This window comes from Sinocyclocheilus anshuiensis, unplaced genomic scaffold (genome assembly GCF_001515605.1).
Source record: "Sinocyclocheilus anshuiensis isolate Anshui unplaced genomic scaffold, SAMN03320099.WGS_v1.1 scaffold679, whole genome shotgun sequence".
Taxonomy (NCBI): Eukaryota; Metazoa; Chordata; class Actinopteri; order Cypriniformes; family Cyprinidae; genus Sinocyclocheilus; species Sinocyclocheilus anshuiensis.
The window spans coordinates 276836-285568 of NW_015552592.1; the positions used below are offsets into that span (position 1 = coordinate 276836).

At 36.5% G+C, this 8733-nt stretch overlaps 1 protein-coding gene across 2 annotated transcripts in view; it reads right to left on the reverse strand.

The window, feature by feature from the left end:
• grm3 (glutamate receptor, metabotropic 3) overlaps positions 1 to 8733 on the reverse strand; it is a 40897-nt gene that overhangs the window by 24856 nt on the left and 7308 nt on the right. The window lies entirely within an intron of this gene.

Here is an 8733-nt window from a genome sequence, read left to right on the forward strand (position 1 = left end):
CTTAACATAAAAGATTATGTTTGGAAGAATGCGTGTAACCAAACAGTTGCTAGCCCCCACTGACTTCCATAGCATGGAAAAAAAAATACTATGGAAGTCAATGGTGACCAAACACTGTTTGGTTACACAAATACCTCAAAATATCTTCTTTGTGTTCAACAGAAGAATGAAATACTGTACATACAGGTGTGGAACAACTTGAGGGTTGATACATAATGACATACGTTTCATTTCTGAGTGAACTATTCCATTAATGTAATATATATATATTGGTATATAAAACACGTTTAATACATGTTTACAAAATACATGATACATGTTTGGTATATAAAATAGACGTTTAGCATATAACTGTGTGCAATTTATGTTGTAGAACAAAATGTTCAAGTATCTTCTAGTAATGCTTACCACAGACCTTATTTTACTCATAAATCCAAAACTGTCACTATAAAAGCCTAAAGGAAAATCCAGAGGGAACCTGTAGGTCAAAAATGCTAATTCTCTTCTGGGTTTTTGGACTATCTCCTGAACAGCTCTATTACGTGCATAGGAAATATCTACCCAGAGGCGTTACAAAGACAGCCGCCGCTTGAACTGAATTAAATAGACTTTTGTTAGTCAGATGAAGAGAGTCAGACTTAAGCATTAGACATTTCAGGGCTCTCCTGTGTTTTTCAGGGTCAGTTTGTTCTCTGTAATCACAGTGTTCTGTTTAGAGTTGAAAGAAGATCGTCTGCAAAGATATACGACAGGCACGCACAGACAATCGAATCTCAACAAATTCACCCAACACCAACTCCTCCGCGCCTTCCGTACCCTTGCGAACAGATTTGTCAAAACAGATTCTCAAGGATGGCAAACACATGAGAAACATAAATTAATCAGCACAGAAGCTCAGACAGATGATGCAACTGTTTAGCTGATTTAGCTGAAAAAAACTTTGTATCCACTGATAGTGCCGTTTATTTAATTTAGTTTTTTTGTAACCCTTGATTCACTAAAGGAGTTATGCTGATCAGGTAATTATCTATCAACACATTTATTTTGATTATAACTGCTTCTATGATCAATAGAAAATGTATGCTGGTGTCTCTTTTGAATAGTAAATTGTATGCCAAAATATTTTTGCTACCTGTTTCCCCCCCTATTTTGCTTAATGGTCTAACGTAACACATTTCACAAACATTTCACTCACGTTTAAAAAAAAAGAATTAGACATAATGAAATTAAGTTGCGACAAAAAGTTCAGGAATTGTCGCTTAGTTCATTGTAATTGAGTAAACAGTAAGTCAGATTCAATTTTATGTTGTGATCTCAAGCAAGATTATTTTTTTCTCCTTAGTTTGCCCAGATTAAAGGTCCATTCACACCAACTATAAAGATAAAGATATAGTTCTAAAAATCGTCCTCAATATTAAAGAATAGCAGAGTCCACACCACAGCTATAACGATATAGGCACAGAAAAACTATATTGTTGGAATCACTTTCAAAACGATTTTTTCCAACTGATGAACGATAAAAACATTGACAGCCAATCAGAATCCATCGTGCTATAACGAGCAAGAAAATTTAAAGCAGCAGATGAGCATGCGCTTAGAATAAACAGACGATATCATCTGCTAGTGTGGACGCTAATATCGTTATCTTTATAGTAGTGCTGTCAAACGATTAATCGTGATTAATCGCATCCAAAATAAAAGTTTTTGTTTACATAGTATATGTGTGTGTACTGTGTATATTTATTATGTGTGTATAAACACACATATACTATGTAAACAAAAACTTTTATTTTGGATTCAATTAATTGCGATTAATCGTTTGACAGCACTACTTATCTTTATAGTTATCGTTCTTGGTGTGAACATGGGCTTAAGTTCCGATAAATCCATTTAGCTGTGTGGAAAAGTCATACATTTATTAAGTTTGAGTCTGTGTTAAAGCACTAAATGCAACTGTGCATGATGAAGGTTTTTGCACTGAAATGTGCAACAGCGATGCAACGGTTTGCAAATTTGCCTGAGAAAATCATGTCTGTGGAGAATATGAGAAACTACTGTAAAGCTAAATCCATTATGCCCTGTTATGTAACATCTTTTCCTTTCCCTTCCTCAAATGAGCATTAATGTTTCTTCCTTGTTAGTACGGAGTTGATTTCCCCCTTGTTAATGGAGCTCAGATGACAGAAGTATGAAATACTAATTAAATCCTGAACCTACGACTTTTAGAAAACGCTACAAATTTAGCCGCCTGATAAATAGCTTCTCAGAGAGCTAAGCGAAAGGCACTAATTGTTAAATCTGATGCCGGGTATGTGCATCTCTCCATTTGTGCTGAAACTGTGCAAAAGGCAGCCTTGATATCTAAGCCCGGTTTTTGATCTCAGGGCTTGGGAAAAAACGTCCCTAATCTGATTTCCTCTTCCACTTTTCCTTGCAGAAGGGTGGGCGAGCGAAGGCGGTGGCGGCGGCGATGGGGGGCGGATTTATGAGGTGTGCGAGATGGCTTGCCGGGTTTCCACGGCTCTGGCAGCTACACAAAGGCTCACAGCCTGTCCCGGAGATGGTCTCCAAGGCTGGATAACAATCAAGCGCAGTGATGCTATCTCCACCGTGCAATGCAACACAAAGCTCAACACGCAGGCCTCTGGCAGCATCGCACTAACGGCAGCTTTCCTCATTATCTTCTTCCGTGATTCAGTCTGCCAGCCGAAAAGCAACAATGGTGCTCTCACTGGGCAAAAGCTACGCCGCCGGTTTAAAGTGCCTCCACTTGCTCGCGCTCTTCCTCTCTCTCCTGAGAGGTCAGCGGGAGATCTGGAGGGCCGGAGGAGAGGGGAGGGAGAGCGCTTTCTGCTTTGATGACAGACTCTTGGACTCTTCAGAAGTGGACTGGTGTTGTTTTAGCACACTGAGTCTCTGTGGCCACACTGGGCGAGAGGAAATTCATGCCCGCTTTCCCCTCACACCCTGACGCTGAGCATAACTGAGTGAGAATGCGAGGAGAACGCATGAGCGGCCCTGTCAGACATCATCCACTAGCTGAAATGTGCTGAACTGCATGAACAGGGTTGCACTTCGAATTTATGAATTAGAATTAGAATTGAATTGGCCATACACACACACCAGGAAGTTGAATTGGAATCTATCTATCTATCTATCTATCTATCTATTTATCTATCTATCTTTCTATCGTTCTATCGTTCTATCTATTGTTCTATCGATCACTCTATCCATCATTCTATATGTCATTCTATCTGTGAGGCCTATAAACCTTTTAACTTAAAGGTTATAACTTTTTTAGGTTAAAGGTTTTAAAGGTTATAGCAAGGCTTTATCATGTCTACATTTAAAGTTTGCCAAACTAGTTTTTCACTTTTTTTTTCTAGTTAAATATTACAGTAAAATGTTTACATTTCAGCTATTTTTAATTCAGATTCCTTACATTTATTAAAAGGATAGTTCACCCAAGGATACAATTTCTGTCATCATTTACTCATCCTCAAGTCGTTACAAACCTTATATGAGTTTCTTTCTTCTGTAAGAAGATACATAAATATATAGATATTTTGAAGATATTTTGAAAAATGTGGGTAACCAAACATTTGGTGGTCCCCAGTCACCTCCATAGTATGGAAAAATACTATGGAAGTTAATGGGGTCCAAAAAGTTCTAAATATCTTTTGAGTTCAGCAGAAGAAGGAAATTCATACAAGTTTGGAATAACTTGGGGGTAAGTAAAGGATGACATAATTTAATTTCTCAATTCAGTTCTGTATGGCATGCAACCCTGATGTCCATTATAGTGGATGGGAAAATATGGGGTCTTTTTATTTTTGTGATATATTTCTGTTTAAGATTAAATGAAGAAAATATTGTTGAAGAAATACTAACAAATGGAACAAAGATGCTTGAAGTTATGCACGATTAGTCAGTGCACATTATTTCAAAGAAAAACATCAAAATGTAATGACTTGCTCTGCCTCTGAAAAAACTTGCATGTTTGGTTGACGTCACTCTTTTTTTCCCCAGCCTCTTTCCTCCGACCACCTGTCATATAGAAAGCAGTTTTCACGATCCACTCAATTCCCGATGGATAAAAGTCCTGCATTTTCTTGCCGAGTATCCTGCTTCTCTCAGAAATGCATCTGATTACAGAGGTCAAATGGGTTGGAAACCTTGCTTTGTGATGATTTTAAACATGACACACATTCACAATAAGAGCACAGATGTTTAACCATTATTATATAATATATTACTCTGTAAATATGTCTGTCTTAAATCAGTGGGAATATAATAACCAGCTGTATGTTATTGTACACAAAGGGAGCCCCTGTGCATAATTTGCACTAATGAATTATTTACATTCTCCACCAAGCTGGAATCAAATTTTAAGAACAGGTGTTCTTGTGAACAGGTTACATGTGAAAAAAGTTATCAGAGTGGGCTAATTAATCACATTTCATAACCATATAAATTTTAGTAAGATAAAAACTTTAAAATGAGAGTTTTGCTAATTAAAAATCAAATTTATAAAGGATTTTTATCTTTAAATAGTACATCACACAGGTCATTCTCTCATGAGTGCTATAAATCAATACAGAGGCAGAAAAAATGAACCACAACAAAATCTGAGGTCAAACATGAGCCCTGAACATCTTATGATATTCATCAAGATGCTCATTATCAAATCAATCAATAATTTCTTAATGGTGGGAAGTCGCAGGCATGTTTGTTCCTTCCCTCAACCACCTACTGTAGCCTATCTTTAAGCTGTTCCTCATGGCTAATCATGTTAATTAGTTAAGAGGGGTAGGACAGAAGAACGGTACGGGCCATTTTGTGGGTACAGAGAGGCTCAGGAATTAATTGGATTTTGCTCGCAGGCAGTTCCTTAACAGCATGCTTAAATCAAACAGTCAGCTCGAAAAAATCAATTCTAAATTCCTGTGCCAAAAAAAGGACTTGAAAAAAATATTAAAGTTATCCCTTTTTCCAAGCAACAACGCTCTTCATCCGTAAAAACTATGAAATTTGTTTTGCTTGCTTCAAGGGCCACAAAGAATATAGTGAGTTGTTGCAAAATGTTTTAAAGAAGAATTCTTTTGTCATGGTGCAATTATTTGGAAATAGTCTTTATTGGAGAGAGTCTGGATCCTCCTGGGACAGAATACTTTCTATTAAATTGCATACTTGTGCTTTTACAAGAGTACAGGAATAATATAGGGGTTCAACAGTAAGGATGGCCCAGGGCCAGTGTGAGAGCGTTTCAGACCAGTTGACAGAACTGTCACTTGCAAGTGCTGCATTGTCACTGCTTTTCATGTTTGTTGATCATGTGCATGTTTTTATGCCTTTCAAATTTTAACATTTGTTTTTTCTGTGATGTATTATAGCATTGTTCCTGCAAATTAAATATGTCAACAAGGTTACATAATGTAGCTGGCTTACACTGATGAGACTTTGCTGAAATTGTGAAAATGATTTATGGGACTATAGTGCAAGCATCAGTTAGAATGGGTTGAAAATGAAAAAGTATGGTAAGCCAATTATTATATTTTTGTAACTTTTTTGTTTTTACAATTTTATATTTTGTGTGTATAGATAGCTAGATAGATAGATAGAATTGCTCTTAAAAATGTATTTGGCATTATGTAAAATGTAAATGTAGAAGCTGAGTCCTTAGCCATCTTCAAGAATCGGCTAAAAACACATCTCTTCCATCTTTATTTGACCCTCTAACTCTAGCAATCTCTATTCTAATTCTATTTATTAAAAAAACTTGCCCCTTTTAGACTTAAAAAAACTAAACATAGCTTCTCTATTCCTTTTCTTTTTATTTATTATACAATTAACAAAATCAAAAAGGCCTCTAACACTAGCTTGCTCTATTCTTGTATTATTGTATAATAAAAAAAACCTTGCTACGTGTACTACGTTAAGCTAACTGAGACTTGTTATAGCACTTGCATATCATTGCTCTCTTTTTTATTTTGATTGCTTCCATTGTCCTCATTTGTAAGTCGCTTTGGATAAAAGCTTTGCATAAAAGCGTCTGCTAAATGTAAATGTATTTTATTTTATTTTTACCTAATATTTAAAAAATATTATATTAGTTTGACATATAAATATATGAAATAAATAAAATATTTAAAATAAAATATATATATTTTTTATATATGGCCAGGTCAGATCAGTAATACAGATTTGTACCATCCCTGCCAATATTTTTACTAGAAAAAAAGATAACTTATAGGTCATGCATTATTGTATGTCATCAAATCTGAATTACTGGCCTGACCTGGCCATACATGAGGCCTAGAATGTCAATATCACCAAATTTCAAATCAACTGAGAAGACTACCCCATTTCTAGTATAAAATATTTTACACATTCACTTAAGCATGTAGTGCACGCAAAACCATTTTACTGCAGCAAAATGAGAGCTTGTGATTGGCCGAGACATTTGACATCATCCAATCATCCGTCAGAACTTGCATTTGCAAAGTTGTAATGTGGACTAGAGCCTTTGATGACTCGTCCTCTTTGTGAGTAACTCCTCTGATGATGAAACGCACCAAAAGAGGCGCCGGAGAGTCTTAACCAGCATGCCAATCGATTCATCTGCCAATCAGCAAAGCAGATCAAGGGAGGACATTACCACAGCGCACTACATTAAGCTAGCGCGTGGTTTTAGAAATGGAGTCGAAGACAAATTATGCATGGAGGACGTATCACTCACTGGTGCGTCTGATACCAGATACAGCTCATTAAGAACCTCTGTTGTCATCTAAATAAAGTCACTGTGTGTTGATGTGGTTAGGCCATGTAGAATCCGTCTGTTAGGTCTGGGGTTTTTAGAAAGGATCTGAACTGACTTGTCACTGTTATGGCAGACCCTTGACTTCAGGCTCACCTTTGACCTTTAATGAGGTGAGTCGGCTCAGTTCAGCTTTGAATTCTGGTGATTCTAACATTGTAGAATTCAAAAATAAATTTAAATTCATATGGCTAGTACAGTAATTCAGATTTGTACCTTTTTTTTTTAGCAGTTCCTTTTAAAGTATTGGCAAGGAAGGTACAAAATAAACACACACACACACACACACACACACACACACACACAAAAATAAAACAAAAAAATTATACAAAGGCACACACAGAGCCTTTTTTGCATGTTGCTATGATCCATCAACAATCTAAGATATTCAGGTGTCTATAAATGGTCGCTCCCTGCCTTTTTTATGAGTTTATGATTTTATTTTTATACCTGTTTCATCATTCTCCAGGCAAATTGTATAATTCTGATCCAAAGGCACACACAGAGCCTTTTTTGCATGTTGCTATGATCCATCAACAATCTAAGATATTCAGGTGTCTATAAATGGTCGCTCCCTGCCTTTTTTATGAGTTTATGATTTTATTTTTATACCTGTTTCATCATTCTCCAGGCAAATTGTATAATTCTGAACAGTAAACGGTATAAGTTGAGTTACACACAGCGGTTGAATAATTAAGGTTGGGTTCAAATAGAGTTTATTTCTGAAGTATGTGTTTGTGTCCTGTGTCTCTGCTTGTATGTTATGAGAGTGTCTGTAGGAAGGTTTTCACACTATTGAAGCGATTCTTTAAGAAGGACTAAAAGATCCACTTGAGTTCTTCATAGAGGGGGTGGTGCTTGAAACCTGGCACTACAACACACACACACACACACACACACACACACACACACACACACACACACACATACTTGTATTTGTGGTTTACGGGGACTCTCCGTAGGCGTAATGGTTTTTCTACTGTACAGACCGTATATTCTATTGCCCTACACCAACCCTACCCCTAAACCTACCCCTCAAAGGAAACTTTGTGCTATTTCAGATTTTCAGTACACTCCATTCTGTGTGATTTATATGCGTTTTGAAAAGTGGGGACATGGGGTAATGTCCTGAAAAGTCACCTTCTCCTTGTAATACCTATGTCATACCCTTGTCATTATATAAATTTATGTCCTCATTTGTCACAAAAACGCACACACACACACACATGCCCGATGGAGCATCAACCCCCGCTAAAAGAAAGTAGCTATTCAGAGCCAGAGAGCTCTTCATTTGTTTCCCATGCTTTAACACAATCTCTGATGTGGTTAAGATGTTTGTACCTTAATGGTTCTGCCCTTCACATTAAAAGACAGTAGGTTTAATCTCAGATCACTTGAAGAAGCTAGCACTAAAGGAACCTTAGAGTTAAGGGTTTGTTCAAATCCCTAACTGTAAGTATGATTAATAGTAGCTAATAGTAATGCTTGCTTTAACAAATCACACCTCATACACTGTAAATCATCCTGCATTGTTCATGCTATGTATGGATACAAATGCATACCTGTCAACCCTCCAGTTTTTCCCGGGATTCTCCCTTATCTTACCATTCTATCCTGCTATCATCCCGTTTAAATATTTTCCTGTATTTCTCCCGTATTTTTAATCTTTCTATTTAAAAAAATTCCACTGGGCCTTTGATATGTTTGCTACATTCGCCTCAGTTAAAATTAATTATATGAATAATCACGTCAACATATTCCAAGGTTGTCCAAGTTGCCATATCTTGTATGAAATGCATCCTTCTCACACAATTGACACATCATACAAATTTCAACCCATTTGTGACCCTGGGCCACAAATTTATACATCATCTGAAACCTGCAAAAAAAAAAAAAAAAAAAAAAAAATTAAAATT